Here is a 20,265-nt window from a genome sequence, read left to right as displayed (position 1 = left end):
CTTGAAAGGATCTCCAGGACTCCCTAGGAGTCTTCTGACCATACTTGGAGAACCACTGATCTAAACCTCCTTCATTTTTATGTGCTTTCTTGCATTTCACTAGCTCCTTGAACTTTCTTCTTGCTACACCACTCTGCATACCCTGCTCGCATCTGTATTCCAATGACCCTGGTCTGTTCCACCCTTTTGTCTTGCATTGTCCGCTTTTTACCTGTTCTGTCTTCCTAGTTGCTTTCCAAACTTCTTGAGAATGAGGACTGTTTCTTTGAATCCTGCCCTGCCCTACTTCTGGTCCAGTAACTTGTAGAGTATCTCATGCATAACAGACACTATAAAAAGTTTTGATGATTTGTGAATGTTAAAAAATCATGCACAAGTAGACAGTTCTAGGTACACAGAGTAGACCCAATGCCAGTGTTAATCCAATTTAGGAAATAAGTGTTACTTAAGGCAACATCATTTCTGAATAGTTTCAGGCTCCCATCACCTGAGGCCAGCTCATTTGAACTAAAATCTTTCTCCTCTGGATATTAAAATTTCATATTTTCTCCTTAGTCTTCCTTCACTCTCTGCTGAAGCCAAAGAATAGACTGTGGTTTTACGGAAGGAGCAAAACGATGTGGGTTTGTATTTTACTTCTACCATTGACCTGACCTTGGCGAGATGCTTTGGATCTCTGAGCCTTAAGCTATCCCGTCTGAAATGAAGGCAGGAATAGCTGCCTCGGCCACCTAATAATGTTGTAAGGAGTAAGGAAGATAACAGCTGAAAAGCACTCAGCACATAGATTTGCTCAAAAACTCTATGCCCATTGGCTTCTGTTCCGTCTGACCTTCTACACAGGGAAGGAGCAGCTGCCTTCTCCTAGCTGAGGCTGAATGCCCAGGCCAGCTCCCTTCTCGCTCAGTAGCTTTCCCAGAACTCTTCCAATCCTTGCTTGCTCATGACGCTTCCCCTGTTCCCTAGTCATTTTGTCCTTGGATCAGCTGAGATCTCTCATTCAGTCTAATAATTCCAGTCTTTGCAATTAAGCTCAAATCATCATCAGGTTCACTAAACAAGGGGACAGACAGACCTCATACAGCAAGGAGCCTTCTACCAAAAAAAGAGTTTTCCTCATCTAAGAAAGGAAAGGTTTGTTCCTAAATATCTTTCTCAAGTTTTCCAAGGTTTGCAACGATTGCTTGCTCTGGTGGTGGAATTTTGTTAGCACATTACTCCTTTTTAAGTCCCTTTGAGGCAATAGGCTAATTTGTTTTGTTTTTATTCATTCATTCAACCAGTATTCTCTCAACATTTGAAAAATCTAATGTGTGCCTAGCACTATGCTGGAATCATTAGGAATAAAAAGAAATTCTCAGTTAGTGTGACACACATCTGAGCTGGCTACTAAGGGAATAAATAGCTTCTAGAAGATCTCATCCACGGCAGTATTCGGCAGGATCCGATTACATTTAAATGCTAATGCACATCCTGCAGCATTCTGATTCACCGGAGGACTAATGTTGCTGATAGGCACGCAGATAGCCTGGACGGATATTACATTCTGAGCAACAGCAGAGCAAAACCCTCCCAACCTTCAGTTCCTCCAAAACGCCCATAAACTGGCTGAGCTAGGAAATAGCCACGAAAGAAGAGAAATGCTGTAAGTACACACTCAAAGATGATGAATTTTAAATAACGACTGTGCATTTTATGAACATTGCTAATCCCATTATTTTAAAATTTGGCTAAAAGTTTGCCATTATGCTTTTTTAAAAAAAATCTGGGGTGTACAATTAAGTTTGTTCCACTCTTCATAGAATATTGTCATCGTCAGTTGAGGAAAGGCTCTTTATCAAATTTTATTTTATTATGTTTACCCCTCCCCCTTCTGCATTTCAACACTTCTATTTTCCTCCCACCACCCTACCAGTACCCAAACAAATGTATCTGATACATATATTTATTCTTATAAACATTAATGTTGTTTTCTATGTGTGTGTATTTTTAATTTATAAAAATGGTATTATAAGTCATATTCTGTTCCCAACATTTCTTATTTAACACTATGTTTTGGTATCAACACATGTTGCTGTATACATTTCAAGTTGATTCCTTGTGCATTTTAGAGAGTTCTAGAGCATGCACCCACATTTGATTTGTGCATTCTCCTACTGAGGGACCCCTAGGTTACCTCCAGTTTCTTGCCAGAGCAAACCAGGCATCTACGAACATCCTTGCATGTTCCTTTGTTGATCTTTGTCAGAAGTCTTTGAGATGAAGACTGGATTGTAGGATATGCGCACATTTTAATTCACCAGATATCGCGAGGTTGCTGTCCAGAGTGGCTGCACCACATTTTAATTCACCAGATATCGCGAGGTTGCTGTCCAGAGTGGCTGCACCACATTTTAATTCACCAGATATCGCGAGGTTGCTGTCCAGAGTGGCTGCACCACTTTTTAGTTCACCAGATATCGCGAGGTTGCTGTCCAGAGTGGCTGCACCACTTTTTAGTCCCACATCAAGGCACCTGCCCCTGCATCCTCACCAACACCTGCTACTGTTCACATTTTTAACTTTGCCATAGTTGTTGTGAAGTGGTATTTCTTTATTATTTTAAGTTGATGTTCTCTGATTACTAAGGTAATTTGAGCGTCTCCTTACATACTAGTTCCTCTCTAGGGGCCTCCCCTTCTTTGAATTGCCAATTTATCTTCTCTGTTCATTTTTCCATTTGGTTTTCTTGCTTGTTTGGTTTATAAGAGTTACTTGTAAATTCTAGATATTTATCGCTTGTTGTTTTGATGTTGCAAATAACTTTTCCCAGTCTATTATCTATCTGTTAAATTTTTTTCCTTTTTCTCCCCAAAGCCCCCCCGTACATAGTTGTATATTCTTCGTTGTGGGTCCTTCTAGTTGTGGCATGTGGGACACTGCCTCAGCGTGGTCTGATGAGCAGTGCCATGTCCGCGCCCAGGATTCGAACCAACGAAACACTGGGCCGCCTGCAGCGGAGCGCGCGAACTTAACCACTCGGCCACGGGGCCAGCCCCTCTATCTGTTAAATTTTTAATGGTATCTTTCATTGAACAAAAAGAAGTTATTTGATGTGATCAAACTCATCAAATTTTTACTTTGTAGTTTGTGCCTTTGGGGTCTCCTTTAAGAAAACGTTTTCTACTCATGAAGCTGTTCTCTTACATTTTTTAGCTCTAGGGTTTTAGTTTTACCTTTTACATTCATATTTTTAATCCATCTGAAATTCGCCTTTGTATATGGTATAAGATAGAAATCCAACTTTATTTTTCCACATGTACTGAGCTAGTTGTTCCAATGCCACATTTTAACCAGTCTCCCCTTTCCCTGTTGCTTTGTGGTGCCATGCTACTGAGCTCACACACACACAAGCACATGTCGATGTACATTTCTGAGCCTTCTAGTATAGCCCACTGGTCTGTTTGTTCTTGCCTCCATTACACGCTACTTTTATACTATGCTTTCTTCTATGCCTTAATAATATCTGGTAGTATGAGTCTCCCTTCTTTGTTTATTTTTACCCTTTACTCTTAGGTATTACTTACCCTAATGATATTTACCCTATTACTTACACATGTGGTCATTTATTCCTTTGCCATAAATTTTAAAGTGCATTGGTCAAGTTCCTCAAAATCCAGATAGGAATTTGATGAGAATTGCATTGAATTTATAGATTCATGAGGGGAAAATTGACAACTATGACAAATCATCCCACCCTATACATGATATAGCTCTTTTATTCAAGTGTTTTTTAATGGAGTTTAACAAACTTCTTCCTAAGTGTTACGTGTACTTTTATGTTGATTTCGGAATATCTTATAGTATAGATTGGCAATTTTTTTCTATAAGGAACAAATAGTGAACATTTTAGGATTAATGGGCCATATAATCTCTGTTGCAGCTACTAAACTCTGCAGGTGAAGTGTTAACTCAGTCGTAGGCAACATGTAAACAGATGGACACAGCTGAGTTCCAATAAGACTTTACTTGCAAGAGCGGGTAGTGAGCCCTGGGTATGCCCCACACGCCACAGCTTGCCAAGTCCTATGACTATTGTGAATGGTATTTATTTTTTATGATATTTTCTACTTTGTTGTTGCTGGTAGACAGAAACGTTGTTGATTTTATTAGATAATGTTGTATCCATCAACTTTGCCGAACTCTTAACACTTCTCATGGTTTGTCGATTTGATTCTGTTGAATTTTCAAGGGAGACAATTTTATCATCAGTAAAACATTAGAATTTTAGCTCTTCGTTTCCAAAACTCTCTTTTTTCTTGTCTTATATAATTGGCCAGGACATCCACCACTATGTTACCAGTAGTGGTGATAATAAACATGTATATTATTTGCCTATGAATGGAGATACATCTAGAGTTTTTCTGTTAATATAATGTTTGCTATAGGTTTTAGGTATGTAGCCTTTATCAAATTAAGGACGTTTCCTTTTATTCTTCATTTACTGATAGGTTTTATTGTTAATAAGTGTGATTAATATATTTTATATATATAAATATATATAATTTATGTATATAATATATAATGTATAATATATATAATGTATATTATATATAGTATATAATTTATGTATAGAACATAACATAATCCAGCCTGGTTTTCCTGGCCTGGATCGATCACTGTAATCTGACTTTATCACTGTGTCTAACTGTATAAGATGCTTTTTCTTCATCTAGTGAGATAATCATAGTCCATAATTTCTCTTCCTTAGTCCATTAATGTGTTGAATTTCTGATATTAAATTTTTTTCATCCCTAGAATACTCTTGATCATAATATATTTAGAGAATTTGATTAGATTTGGTTAATTAATATTTTTGCATCCATTTTATAAGTGAAATGATTCTAGTTTTTTCTTTTCTTGTATTATTCTTATCTAATTTTTGAACCATAATTATATTCAACCCATAAAACTATTGGGACAGCTTTTTTTTTCTTTCTGAAACAAGATATATAAGCCAAAGATGATCTGTTCCTTGAAATGCTGACAACTCCCATCTGAAAAGCCACCTGGATCAGGGACTTTGGGCAACAAACACAGATCTTAGTTATCAATTCAATTTCTTCCTTGAGCATGGGCTATGCCATATGTACATATATAGATGTTTTATGCACACTCACACACACATTTCAGACATGTGTCCTCTTTACCTCGCAGCCCTGTGAGTAAAACATAATTCACACTTTACATTTTCCCTCACAGAGCCCAGCAATTGAACGCATGAGTATTATGCATGAGCACCAAAGTGCGGAAGCCCTAGTTCTTCAATCCGTATAAAGAATAAACTAGTGATTATTTAAATTGTTTTCGCCACATAGTCTGAGACTCAAAAACAAAACATTCTGGATGAATTCTATTTGGCTTTAGAGCAGTGATTCTCAAAGCTTAGTGTGTAAAATCACCCAGACTCTCAATTAAAATGCAGATTCTCAGGCCCTAACCCAAGAAATGCTACTGTAACAGTTCTGAAACGGATTGAGGACTGTTCTGATGCAGTTGACTACGAACCACACCTTGAAGGACATGGTTCTAGACTACTTTACACACAAGGATCCTTTACCCACAAAGGGGCTGGAAAGAAGTGGGAAAACTCCTTTACTAGTTTGAATGTCAGCTGCAAGGTCAGGATCTCTGCAATCAGGATGGAAGCTTGAACAATGTAGTTTGGTGGTCAGAGGCCAGGGTCCCAGAGAGGGAACTCCTGCCACTTCCCAGTTGGGAGACCTCGAGCAAGTCACTTATGTCCTTCAAAGTCCCAGTTTTCTTACATATAATGAGAAGAAGGAATTAGATGATTTTAAGTTTTGTTTCCATTTTTACATTCTGCTCCGTGATTCTATGATTCTACAACGAGATAGCACGAACCAAGGAATTAGATCAAGGCAGGGTAAGAAAATGCCTTTAAAAAATAATCTTAATGCTGATTTTTTCTAAATAACATTTTCTGTTTTTATATCGCCTTTGTCCCTTTTAGGGTGGGCTTCCAGCAAACAGTTCCTTGCTCCTTCGGTCTTTTAATAACAAGAGCTTTCACAGCTCACATTCAAGGTCGACTTGAGGTAATTAGCTCAATAGTTTCCTCACTTCTAATAAGATCTTCCACCCCAGTCACAGAAGACTCGTGTGCTCCCTGAACACACTCTGACCAGCCCCAACACCAAATCTTCACTCATTCCAGGCCCTTTCAACAGAATGCCCTCCACTCTGTGCCTCTCTTGACTGAATTCCACCCATTCTTCAAGTCCGTGTCCTAGGTCACTGTGTCCTGGATGTTCCCCTGAGCCTGGTAGCTGTGACCTGGATCAATCACTGTGCTCTAATTTCCAACAGCATGTAATTCATATAATATACATTTTCACATCCAATCATGCACTGCTTTAGTCTGCTGGCTGAAGAGTTCTATATACGAATAAGATCTTAAGCTCCTTTGGTCCTGAGCTCAAATAGCCCAAGAATCGTAGAAAAGTGCTAAGAACAAAACACACCCAATCCATTCAAATTCAAGTTCCTTGTTCTCTTTAGTCCTTCTCTCTCACATAGATCCAGGAGGAAACCGGAACTGTGTTGAGAACAGAGAAAAACCTAGCATTTAAGGCACATAAACTTTTCCATGGTTCTGAAATCCATTTTACTGCCAGCTCATAGCACTAGACTAGCTTCCATTTCCTCCTGATTCTATTTTCAGGTTTATTTGATTCCATTCTAATAGCTAGATGGAAGCAGATTGCAAATGGATAATATTTTCCACATACTTCTTTTTAATCTAATGTCAAGGTTTCCGTTAACATTTTGGACTTCTCAAAAATGTCTTGGTCCAAATCCCTTTGGTTTCCAAGGGATAATTCCACCCCATGCCTAACCACCATCTGGTTTGCATTTTTTAACCATGACTTTTATCTGTAAGTACCGTTCACCCACCAAATAATTACTATGACCACTCTCTTAAGTGCATACATTAGTTTCTGAACCTTTCCTTCTGTGACCTATCTTATGTTTCCAGAGTTTTTAGCCTCCAAGGGACCCGTTAAGAGTCACTTTGCAAATGTTACTTCATCAAAGAAGAATGGCATCGTGACCAGGGAAGGGGGCTTAAGTTAACATTCCTGGGTTCACATCCCATCTCAGTTAACAGCACACTATGTTAGAATCTCAGAATGTTAAAGGTGAAGAAAAGTTTGAGATAATTTAGTCCAGCTCCTTTGTTTTACAGCTACTTTAAAAAATCCTTCTGTAGTTTCCTCCTATACCACTAATTTGGAAGTACCAATCTCCATTTGGGAGAAGGTTCAAATAAGGTTAAATTAATTAACTTTTGTAAAGAATTCTATTTGGTTTGTCCTTGGTATCAGATGAAAGAAAGTTAAAAAAATAAATCCAAAGTGTTAACATCAATTACATTCGGGGAACCAGAATGTACTAATGAGGAAGAAGGAACAAGTAGAGAAAGCGCTCCCTGCTGCAGTTAAATTTCTGGATCACATACTTGCAGACCAAACAAAATGAAAGAGACATCACTGTAGTGCCTTAAAAACCTGGGAAACCTCAGAATTTTCTGATTTACATAGTGCAGCTTATACCCTAAAGAGCTACCAAATATGCCATTTTGTGAAGATGGCCTTAGAGTAAGTCATAAGACATGGCAAAAATCTCATTGCTATGAGCACAGAATTTGAACAGATATTTCTCCAAAGAAGATACACAAATGGCCAATAAATGCAGAAAAAGATGCTCAACAACATTAATCACTAAGGAAATGCAACCCAAAACCACAATAAGGTACCACTTCACACCCACTAAGATGGCTATAAAGACAAAATAAAAATAAGAAGTGTTGGTGAGAATGTGGACTAACTAGAATCTTCATACGTTGTTGGTGGGAATGTAAACTGATGTAGCTGCTGTGGAAAACAGTTTGGCAGTTCCTCAGATGGTTAACCATAGTTTCCACGTGGTCCAGCAACTTCATGCCCAGGTATGTACCCGAGAGAATTAAAACCATATGAACAAAACTTACACATCTACAAAAACGTGTACTCAGATGTTCATAGAAACATTATTCAGAATTGTCCAAAAATGAAAACAACCCCATTAACACATGAATGGATAAAAAAATGTGGTATATCCATACAATAGAATATTATTCAGCCATAAAAAGGAATGAAGTACTGATACATGCCACAACATGGATAAACTTTGAAAACATTCTATTAAGTGAAAGGAGCCAGACACAAAAGGCCACATATTATGACTCCATTTATCTGAAATGTCCAGAATCAGCAAATCTATAGAGATAGAAAGGAGATTAGCGGTTTCCAGGGGCTGCAGGGGCAAGGGAAAGGGGGTGCCTACTAACAGGTATGGGATTTTTCTTGGGAATGATGTAAATGTTCTGGAATTGGATAATGGTGATTGTTGCACAACTTTGTGAATATACTAAAAACAACTGAATTGTACACTTTAAAATGGTGAAATGTAAGGTACGCATGATGGCTAATTTTTTGTGTCAACCAGCCTGGGCCATACAGTTCTCTGATTAAACATTATTTCTGGGTGTGTCTGGGAGGGCCTTTCCGGATGAGATCAGCATTGGAATCAGTGAACTCAGTAAAGGAGCCTGCCCTCCCCAGTGTGGGTGAGCATCATTCAGTCCTTTGAGGGCCTGAATAGAACAAAAAGTGGAGGAAGCAAAGACTCGTTCCTCTCCTGCCTGCATGAGCCAGGACATCAGCCTTCTCCTAGTCTTGAGCAGGGGTTTATGCCATCGGCCCCTCTGGCACTTAAGCCTTTGCACTCAGACTGGAATTACTCCACTGGCCATTCGGTGTCTCCAGCCTGTAGACAGCAGATGGTAGAACTTCTCAGCCTCCATAACCACGTGAGTCAATTCCTCATAACCAATAAATAAATAAATCCTATTGGTTCTGTTTCTCTGAAGAACCCTGACAAATACAGCTTGTGAATTATATGTCAATATAAAAGAAGCGATTATTTACTCCAGCTTTATAAATGCAGTCCTTTCCCAAATGCAACCATGACCCATACTCCTCTCTATCCTGTGTTTAAAGAGTCACTGAGCCACAGCTTTCTTCAGACGGGTTTCTTCCACAAGGTTCTACCCCACAGCCATCACCCTAGTCTGGATTTTCATCACCGTAGACTGGATTTAGAGCAATTGTTTTCTAACTGAACTCTATTTCCACCATAAACCATCCCACACGTAACCCCCCAATTATTTTTTAAATGTGCATAACCTCTCCTTCTTCACACACACGTATTCTCCATTAGCCTAAAAGTCTGTAAGGGCTCCCTGTCACCGAATCATGGCGTTTAAACCTGGTCTACGATTCAAGGCATCTATCGAGCACCAGTTCTTCTCTGGCCCTACAACGTCCCTTTCCCTCCCACGCAGATGCACCCCCTCTAAATAGCCGGGCCAATCTCCTCCATTTCTCTCACACACAACTTGTCAAGTCTTGCCCCTGTACTTTAGCTTTTACATACATCTTTTTCTGGAATGTTCCTTTATTTCCCTTCATCAGTCCACAACTCCAGTTTCCTTTAAGACTTTACTGAAAGCTCCCTTCCTTCCTTTGCTCATCCTACTCTGAATAGCACTTTATCATAGTAAAAGTAATAACCACTAGTCATGAAATATCTACTGCATATCAGATACTGTTAGGAGCTTCAACATGCTATTATTGTTTCACGCATGCACAGACCTAATGAGGCAGGTAGTATTCTTCCTATTTGCAGATGAGGAAACCAAAGCTTAGAGAACTTGTCATATTCACAAGGTCACACAGCAGGGAAGTGCCAGCATTCAGATTTAAAATCATTGCTCTTAGGTACTAAATTTCATACTCTCACTTCCTAGGATATCATACGATTCATGTACAATTTTGTTCAAGAGTTTTCTGCAAGAATGTTGTTTCCTCAAACTACAGAATATTTTTCAAGAGCAAAATATTGTGCTTACTGGCACCACTTAGCTTTCTTGGTAGCAAACAATCGAAACTACCTCTATCTATCAAGGAAAATCAGTTGACTGGGTCAATACCAGAATCATCTGGAAAGCTGTTGGACCCAGCTCAGGAAACCAGAAAGACCAAAGGAAGGTTAGGCAAAGGAGAACGTAACCAAGGTGCTTGCCCAGGAATAATCTGGTGAGAAAGCTACTGATGCCATGACGGCCTGGTCATTGATCCGCACCATTGCTGAGTGAGTGAGCTCTCTCACTGATCCTCCTTCTTTGAGTCATTCCCTTCAGACTGCCCAGGGGTCAAACCAGGGTAGGTGCCAGAGAAGAGGGAGCCTTTCCTCTTCAAGCTTCTGAAGTGGGAGGTGGAGGGCCTGCATTCACCAAGACTCACCCCAGGGGAGTTGTGATAGTTTGGATTTTTATTCTGCAGATACTCACTTTTCTTTCCTCCCCATCGTGAGCTCAACCATGTGGCTTGCTTTGACCAACAGGGTATCAGCAGGAGTGACATGAGCAAACACTTGAAACAAATCTGTGCAACGGGCTTGCCCTCTGCGCTGCTGTCATTGCCCTGGGAAGGCATGCCGTGAGAAGCAGCTGCCCCAGCAGCCCGGACCCCAGAATGAACGTCTGTGGAGCAGAGCCACCCCAGCTGACTCGCAGCCCCACAGTTGAGGCAGAGCTGCCTGGTATAAGGCCTACGGCTGTACGCCACCGCGTGGTTCCACACAACAAACTTCTCCCAAATAAGAAGAGTGATAAAACCCTCCCAGATGTCAGATGCTCACTGTGCTACGTCTCCTACTGCATCGTATTCCCTGCTTCCCAATTCCTCGCACAGAGCCAATACAGCACACAACACAAAATGTTCGCTCAGTCTATCTTTGTTAGCTATCTACTGATAATACAGAGTTTCTGATTGCCATTTATATAGAGAGAGATAAAAAATAGAAAACCAATTTTGACATTCTCTTGAGTCAACAGGACCCAGGGGCCTCCTAGGTTCATGAATGCGGAATGTAAAATATTAGTGATGCTCAAATAAGCAACTTGCTTCTTAGAGTAGCAGGCAGAATTCCGTAGGAGTGGCAGCGAGACCTAACTAGAGAAGTCTGACATGGAGGATTTAATTACACCCCTTTTGTGAGTGTGAAGTAGACGTTGTGTGTGGTCCCACAACCACGCAACTGCATCTCTGCATCCCAGGCAGAACCAGTGAACCCAAACGTCTTCAGGTTGAAACTGAAGCAAGAAGTGTAAGGAAATTAAAAATTCTTAAACATCATAAAAACATCCTCTTGCTCTTGTTCCAGTTCTAACCAATCAATCAACAAGCATTCACCGATCTTCATGTCAGTCTCCAGCATAGGGCTGCCCCTAAATCCGACAGGGCCTGTGTCAAGAGTAGAGATAGGGGTTCACGTATCATATGTCTAAATAGTTAAAAGTTATAAATCAAGCTAACAAACTACAAAATAACATATATTCTATCTTACTACCTTGACAAATATACTTTCACAGAAACAAATAGAACAATGACGACAAAATGGAAAGATGTATATAAGGCTATGATTTTTATATGACTAAATTTTAAATGACTAATTTAAATATTTTGCTCATGTTTGTGTGTTCTGTTGATGGGCTGGCAATTTTGAGTGAGTAATAAGATACATATACAATTCAAAATAATTATGTATTTATTCCATATAATTTCATTTTATTGCCTTTTTTTCAGCAAAATCACTAATAATGTTGATATAATCAAGATTTTCACATAACTTGTAGTCTATTAACAGCAATGATCTAAAGTATTAAAAAAGTATCTTGGGGGCTGGCCCAGTGGTGTAGTGGTTAAGTTAACCTGCTGGGCTTCAGTGGCCTAGGGTTCACGGTCCATATCCCAGGCACGGACCTACACACCGCTCATCAGGCCATGCTGTGGTGGCATCCCACATACAAAACAGAGAAAGATTGGCACAGATGTTAGCTCAGTGACAATCTTCCTCAAGTAAAAAGAGGAAGATTGGCAACAGATGTTAGCTCAGGACCAATCTTCCTCGCCAGAAAAAAAAAGTATATTGAGTCAAAGCAAACACAATTTAAATGTATTTTCATTAAACAGCAAACTAAAATAAAAATTATACTTATTCTTCATGTTTTCAAATGTTATTTTTCCAAGGTATTTAAAATTATCTATTGAGAATAAAAGATAAATTAAAATTGCAATTAGTTGATATCAAAAATTTGTCAAAATTATTTAAATGAAGCTGAAATTTTTAGTTTAAATTTTTGAAAATTTAATTAAATCTTACCAACAATTTCACCCCTAGGTATGTATCCAAGAGAAATGAAAACATATGTCCACAAAAAACCCGTGTACACTCACGTTCATAGCAGCATTATTCATATAGCCAAAATGTGGAAACAACCTAAATGTCTACTAATTGATGAATGGATAAACAAAACGTGGTATTTTTGTACAATGGAATATTCTTAGGAATATGTACAAAAAGGAATGGAGTACAGATAGATGCTATGACATGGCTGAACCTCAAAACCATTATAACAAACAAAAGAAGCCAGGTGAAAAGATCATACAAAGTATGGTTCCATTTAAAGGAAATGTTGGAAACAGTCAAATCCACAGAGACAGAAGGCAGCTTTGTAGCTGCCCAGACCCCCGGGGGTGGGGATGAGGGGACTGAGGAAGGCAGTAAGGGAGTGGGGTTTCTTCCAGGGGGGATGAAAATCTTCTAAAGTTGTGGTGGTAAGTGCCCAACTCTGTGAATGTACGAAAATCATTGAATCGTACACATTAAATGAGTCAACTGTGTGACATGTGAATTATATCTCAAAAAACTGCTAAAATCTTATTAAATATTTTTACGAAACTAGGAGTATCTACAATTCTAGCATCTGATGTCCGAGTTACCCAGGTAAAGAATTGGTATCATCCTTCATGCACGGTACGTTTAGACTTACATATATGCAAATTAAGAGGAATATGAATTGTTTAACCTTGCCAACTGTTCCTCAGCCACCGCATGCACGGCTCTGAACACAGCCTGATTTGTGAGTACCTCTGAAATCACAACTGGAACATGAGAGGAAGATGGTGCTTGGTCCTATTGAAAAAGAATACTCCGTTATGTACGGATCTATTTCAATGATACCGAGAGGGAAAATTTGTCACCTTTTTACTCTTACCTAAATGCTTCCATGGATCAAATCCTCCGTTAGTTTGAAGCAACGTCCATCTTTGATGTCAGCAGAACAGCCCACAGACCTTCAGGCATTTGGATGCTGTTACCCTTTGATTCACCGACACAGGGCAAGTGATTTGCAAAAGTGCTTCTCTGGGGCCCAGTTGGTATTCATCACTGGAGCAGATGTAAAGAGTCTCACAAGGCCAGAACTGAGCACTGGATCCTGAGTAACAGAAAGGCTCTTGTGTTCTTTATTAAACTTATTTGGGAAAAGCAGAGTAAAAAGGAATTTGTCAGCCCTATGAATCCAAGGTTAGAGTGAAGGGAGGACAGAGAGGCTGTGGAAGACCCAGCACCACACCAGATTCATCTGCTCCCAGCTCTTCCCGTGGCTTCTCAGGGTTAGTTCTCTGATTCTTCCCGCCCATTCTATTCCTTAGTAAGTCCTGACCAGGAGAAGATGCTTATATGGGTGCACAAAACCCATTTCCCTTTCTCACCAGGGACACAGCTAAACTTCATATCCCAGCTTCTCTTGCAATTAGATGGTCCATGTGACTGAGTTATGGCCAATGGAAACTAGATGAAAGTGAGATACACCACTTTCCCGCCTGCCCCAAAGCCTCGCATGGGAACCTCTATGCTTTGTCTCCTTGTCTTGTCTGCCAACCAGGTTCACAGGAGCCAGTGGAGGACTTCAAGTCCCTAGAAGATGGTGGAACCACATCATGGAAAGAGCCTGCATCCCCAAATGACTACATGGAGCAGAGCCCCTGCTCCGGCCTGTAGTTGACTGTGATACCAACAAGAAATAAACCTGTGGTACGTCAAGCCCTCAAGATTGTTTGTTACAGTAGCCAGTTTACTTGCCCTGGCTAATATATTGTCAAAAATCATTAAGGAGAAAATAAGAGGCTTTCTCTAATTATGTAAATTAGACCTTCATCTGTTTCAGTTTGGCATTTGGGATCTTTTTGTCCCCCCAGTTCTGAAACCGCTCTTAGTTATGAGGATGATTCTGGCTAAGGGCAGGGCGGGCAGAAGATACAGGCACCAGGGTGCGAGGAAGCCCTCAGACCCAAATCTCTATAAGAGCCACGCTTCTGGTTCTTTGCCTTCTCTCGCCTGTCATCTGATGAAAATCTTAGGAAGCAGAGCCACAGAGAAAATTGAGAAGCAGGAGAGAAACTACAGCAATGACACCTGGACTGGCTTTTCCTTGGATTAACTAGGAATTGATGGGGTAAGGGGAGCCACGTGTCTGCTGCAGAGACCAGCAGTTCTGCAACACGTCCAGAACCCTGCCATCTCCACACCCCTAAGACCCCTAAGAGCTGGCCAGCCCCAGGCTGAAGATGGGTCATGTCAAGGGCAGGGCTTTACAGAATTCCCACCAGAGAATAATAAGGTGTCATTGAGAGAGGAACATAGATGGCGGCAGGACAGTCTCTGCTCTGGAGGAGGCAAGTCAGGACTCCCTGTGGCATAAGGGCTGCTCCAGGAGGGGCTGAGAGATCACAGCGACGAGCCAAGAGTTCAGGAAAGGGCAGCAGACACTGGACTCTTGTTTCAAATGATTCTCAAGCAAGGGATGCAAACGCAAATGCCTACCTGAGGCTGAGCCTGGGCGGGTAAGTAAACGGAGGAAGCTGGCTGGGGATCTTCCTTATTATTTGTGGTAGACTTGGCCTAACTTTTACTATCCCACTTTCCATAGAAGTATGGATATAGGAACTACTTCACTTTCCTCTTTATTATAAGGAAAACAGCAGCATAAAGATGATGAGGATGGCAATGACCCTCCCATTTTGGTGCAGGGAGGCAATAAGAGGAGGCGGGGACTGTGGCAAACTGAAGAACACATGTCCTGCTCCTGATGAAGCGGCTGCGGCCTGGGGCCAGTAGGGTCTCTTCATTCGGTATGGCGGGCCCAGGGTTTGTGGATCTTCAGATTTTTTTAATAGATGCTAGAAACAAAAGTATGTATTGAACTATTTTTTTACGTTAGTGACAGTATGTTTGCGGAAAATTGTTGTATGGGTCCACATTTTGTAGGTGAAACAGAGCATCTTTAGAGGTTTGACTAAACTGGATGCCACTTGTTTTCGACCTCTGCTATGCAGCCTGGACCAGCCTCCTTGCCTGCATTTCTTTGTAAGGGTGTAGATGAGGTGAAGGAGAATAAAACTGGAAATACTTCCTCCTTTTCCGGAAAGTTTCTACCACCTGTTCCGTGATCTGGAACTGCTGTGTCAGAGCAGCTCTGAAAACATGAGTCACACACATAACTTCCAGTGTTCTGGTAGCCACATTAAAAAGGAAAAAGGCACAGGTAAAATTAAGCATAATATACGCAAAATATTACTTTTTCAACATATAGTCAACATAAGAATTTAAACTGAGGTGTTTTACACTGTTTTTACCATATATACTGTTTTGAAATCCAATTTATTTTACACTTAGAGCAGGTCTGAGTCTGGACTAGCCACGTTTCCAGTGCTCAGCGGCCACATGCGGGTGGTGGCTCCTGCATGAGACAGTGTGGGGCAGAGTCTGTCCCCGGGCTGCTTTGCGGGGCGCTGGGACTCCGGCTTCAAGTAACAACCGCAAGCATCATCTAACCATCAAACGCTGTGCTCCTCAAAGTGCGCCTGGGAGCCGCCTGTGTCCCCTCGCTGAGGGAGCTCGTTGACAAGAAAGGTTTCCAGGCCCTCATCGTCGGGGACCGTGATCCGGAATCTCAGAGGCCAGGGCTGGAGACTCTGCATCTCTAGTGGGCAGTACCCTGGATACCGAAGCGCTGCCTTCGAGCCACAGAATAGACATTTTTGTTTCGTTTTGTTTTTAATAATGTCTTTGTGGCCTGGATAGTTTTATCAACCCAGAATAAACCAGGAGTTGATTGTTGCTATGGAATCAAAACCACAGCTGCTGTCAGCCGGTAATTATTAAAAACGCGTCCACCTGTGCAACGGGAGGCCGCTCTCCCTCCTGGCAGGATTTCCCCGCCTGAACTGAGAGCGGTGGCGCTCATCTCTGCCCCTGGGCTCCTCCTGGGGGTAAAGGCTTCATCGGTGACAGTTTTGAGTCTCCCCTTTCTCTCTTGGCTTCATCATCGTGGTTTCCCAGCTCCAAACCCTGAGCCCCGTTTCCTCGGGACTGAAGACGCACAGGGCTGCCTCGTAGGTGCTGTGCTGAGATGGCTGATTAAGTTCCCCGCTGGATGTGTTCGGCTCTGCACGAGGCGCCCAAAGGAAGCGGGATGACCCTGGGAGCTCATCGTGCCACGCACTGCTGAGGGAGAATCCCCAGTTCGCTCTGCCCCAAGTCCCCGCTGGCCTTCCTGCCAGAAGCTCAGGCCGAGGCCAAACCTGCGCGGAGCGGGTCCTGCAGCCGCGGGACCCCGGGTCTCCCCGCCCACGTGTGTTCAGACGCCCCGCGAACTGCGGCGGGGCTGCGGTCCTCACGATTTTAAAGCAGTCCAGCGTGGTGTCTTCAGCAATTAAAAAAAAAATGCCTATTTCTCACTAACTCCCCAGGGAGACGAGGCAGGTGACTTTAAATATCTGACACGCTGAGGGGAAAGAACCCGGCCTGAGCCCTGGCTGGTCCTGGAACAAAGGCCGGTGGGTGGCGGCCCCGTGGTCGCGAAGGGAACGTTGCCAGGGGTGGGTGGGTGGCTGGCTGCGCGGGAGTGGGACGGCCGGGATGCTGGCCTGCTCCTTCCACTTCCCTCCTCCCTCTCCTCCCACTTCCTGTTATTATGTGTCTTCCTGGCAGCTTCCTCCTGGCTCCCCACCCCTGCCCCAATAAGGTCACAGGAATTCTCAGCTCCTGAAAGACAATTCTCTGATGCTAATTACACGTCTGGAAAACGAAGGCCTGCCCTGCAGGTGGTCCCCGCCAACAGCCATCACTGTAACTATTATTATTGTTAATGTTGTATTAGCGCTGTAGCGTTCCAGGACTGAATTATCTTCCTCTGGTTTTGTTGCCGCGCTGGCTTTGTGTGCCATCATTTGCTTGTTGATATGGCATTTCTTTTATTCCTTTATGCATCCGTGTTTTCTTTATCTTGAGTTGCAAGAAAGAATTCTTAGATATACTAAGAAAGATGCTAAGAAAATAAAACGTTGCTTTTAATCTGAGCAACGTTGAATGGCAGAAATGTTAATGAAAGGTGTGACATTTTCATCACCTTCACACAAATATTTGAGGGCCTCGTAGGTGCCAGGCCCTCCTCCAGGCCCTGCAGACACACCAGTGAACAGGACTGGAAATGTCTCTGTCCTTTCGGTGCAGGAGGCAGACAATAAACAAGTTATAAGCAAAACGTGGATCCGGCGGGATGAATGCTCACGGGAAAATACAGCAGGGAGGAACGGACGCAGAGACGCCTGGTGGGTGGCTGCAATTTTAATTCAGGTGGTCGGGAAGATCTCACTAAGGAAGAGCCTGTGAGCTAAGACCCCAAAAGAGGGAGACAAACAGACAACCTGGAACATCCTTTCCATGAGATGAGGGTGTCGCAGGTGCAACGCCTTGAGACAGGAGGGTGCCTGGTATGCTTCCCAGAACACCATCAGCGTGGCTTCACGGTGGCTCACAGCAGAGGGGAGGGATGCAGTACTGGGGAGAAAGCATTTTATTTGAATTGACACCTTGGGGAATTTTTTGAACACTTAGTAAACTCAACTTTTGCTTAGTAAATGTTGTAGAAAATGACAGTAGACGGACTGAGTCTTAATACTTCACTGTTAAATTAGGATAAGGTCCCAAATAAAAGTCTTCTAGAGAAGGGAAGGGAATGGAAGGGAACCAAGGGTTATTTGGTATTTCCTCTGAACTGGAGGCTTAAAAGGTTGCTCGGAGGCCCCCTCGCCTCAGCAGCTTGGGATACAAAACAGCTAGGCTCGGCTCCCTGGTTCCTTGCTCCCACCAGCACATGCAGGATTCCCAACTCACTTCCAAGGTCTCCTCCTCCTGCATGGTACGTGGGGGCCTCAGGAGGTGTCCCCTATACTCTCAGGCAGCAGCCGGCCACAGCTTCCCTCTGCTGCTTCAGACTGCTGGTTGCTGCTGCCTGAATGCTCACCCGGCATCTACTCTCCCTTGTGCCCTCACCTCTGCTCTGCCTTCCTCTGCCACCACCATCACTACCCCCGCTTCTGCCCACTGGCTGCTGGGCGCCCGGGGATGGACGGTGGCTGAAGCAGCATGGCTGTCTGTCCCCATCCCCAGCATCTGCAGTCCCGCAGGAGGGAGGAGGAACACAGGGCCCCTGCTCTGCAGGAGCCTGAGTGGAGGGTCCTCAGCAGGGTGGCTGGTCTCCAAATTTGGTGAGACTGCTCCTCTTTTTCTCCTGTACCCTTTCCCCCTAAGGACGTCCACATTTCTCTGGAGTAACTGGACCGGAATGAATTCAGAAACATCCACAGTGTGGCTATCTTGCAGTCAGCACATCCTTCCCACCCTCCGGTCCATTACAGATTCCAACTTGTTCTTCCTTTAAAATACATTCTGTCTCAGGAGTCCCCAGCGCCCCCAGCCTGCACCCCATCCCCACCTTACAATTTGATTCTGTGATCCTCGCATCCCTTCCTCATCCCTGCCAATCAATTAGATGTGCTCCCACCTGTGAGCATCCTGGTCACAGAAGCCACTCTAGCTGCTCCCCAGAGAGGCTCTTCAACACCCACTAAGTCCAGAGACCAGGCACAGCAGTTCATTAATTTTGAGATGATTTTTTAAAATTTTATTTTATTGTGCTAAGAACACTTAACATAAGACCTACCCCCTTAGCACATTTTTAAGTGTGCAAGATGCTATTGTTGACTCTAGGTCCAACGTTGTACCACAGATCTCTAGAGCTTATTCATCTTGTGTACCAGACTTTATGCCCATTGATTAGTGGCTCCCCGTTTCCCCCTCCCCCAGCCGCCTGGCAACCAGTATTCCACTCTTGGATTCTATGAGTTTGACTATATTTCAGATATCTCACATAAGTGGAGTCATGCAGTATTTGTTTTTCTCTGACCGGCTTATTTCCCTTAGCATAATGCCCTCCAGATCCATCCATGTCCCAGATGGCAGAATTTCCTTCTTTTTAAAGGCTGAATAGTATTTTATTGTATGTATCTACCACAGTTTCTTTATTTGTTATTTCCACATCTTGGCTACTGTGAATAATTGCTGCAATGAGCACTGGGATGCTGGTATCTCTTTGAGATTCTCATTTCAATTCTTTTGGATAAATATCTAAAGTGGGATGTGGGATCATATGGTAGGTCTATTTTTAATTTTTTGAGGAACACCCATACTATTTTCTAAGCCTCTGCACTGTTTTGCATTCCCACCAACAGTGCAAAGGGTTGCCTTTTCTCCACATCCTCACCAACACTCGTTGTCTTTTGTTTTTTGATAACAGCCATCCCAATAGGTGTGAGATGATGTCTCATGGTGGTTTTGATTGGCATTTCCCTGATGATTAGTGACACTGAGAATTTTTTCATATAACTGTTGGACATTTGTATGTCTTCCTTGGAGAAATGTTTATTCAAATTCTTAGCCCATTTTTTGATCAAGTTTTATCCAAAGTTTAGTGTTTTGGCTATTGAGTTACAGGAGTTCCTAATATATTTTAGAGATTAATGCCTTCTCAGATATATGATTTGCAAATATTTTGTCCCATTCTGTAGGTTGCCTTTTCCCTCTGTTGATTGTTTCCTGTGCTATAATTTCTTTTTTCACAGTTGAACCTCTCTAGCATTGGGCTGTATCTTACAATCGATGAAAAGCAGCGTTTCATTGGCAGGTTGGGGTTTTTCATTCTCGATGAGACATAAAGTCATGCCTCATCTCACAGCCAGTGGTGTCTGAGATGTGATAAGATATGAGAGACACCTTGTGGGTGGGGAAAGTTCAGGGGCATTCTACATGCCAGTCTTGCTAAATTTAGCTCCCTCCAGCTTTTTCCTGGGTCCACATTGCTCACACTTTGAGTTAGTGCTCACAACGACTTTAAGGAACAGGAACAATTAT

General features: G+C 42.5%; 1 long non-coding RNA gene across 1 annotated transcript; it reads left to right on the top strand.

The window, feature by feature from the left end:
- Window positions 1–1,417: 1,417 nt before the first annotated feature.
- Window positions 1,418–17,740, top strand: LOC139045145 (uncharacterized). Its single transcript, XR_011503003.1, has 3 exons — window positions 1,418–1,645; window positions 10,510–14,855; window positions 15,688–17,740. It is a non-coding gene; the product is annotated as an uncharacterized lncRNA (long non-coding RNA).
- The last annotated feature ends 2,525 nt before the right edge of the window (window positions 17,741–20,265 follow it).

The sequence above is a fragment of the Equus asinus genome, chromosome 4, assembly GCF_041296235.1.
Source record: "Equus asinus isolate D_3611 breed Donkey chromosome 4, EquAss-T2T_v2, whole genome shotgun sequence".
NCBI lineage: Eukaryota > Metazoa > Chordata > Mammalia > Perissodactyla > Equidae > Equus > Equus asinus.
The sequence above is the reverse complement of the archived record's forward strand: the minus strand, read 5'-3'. Positions and strand labels throughout refer to the sequence as shown.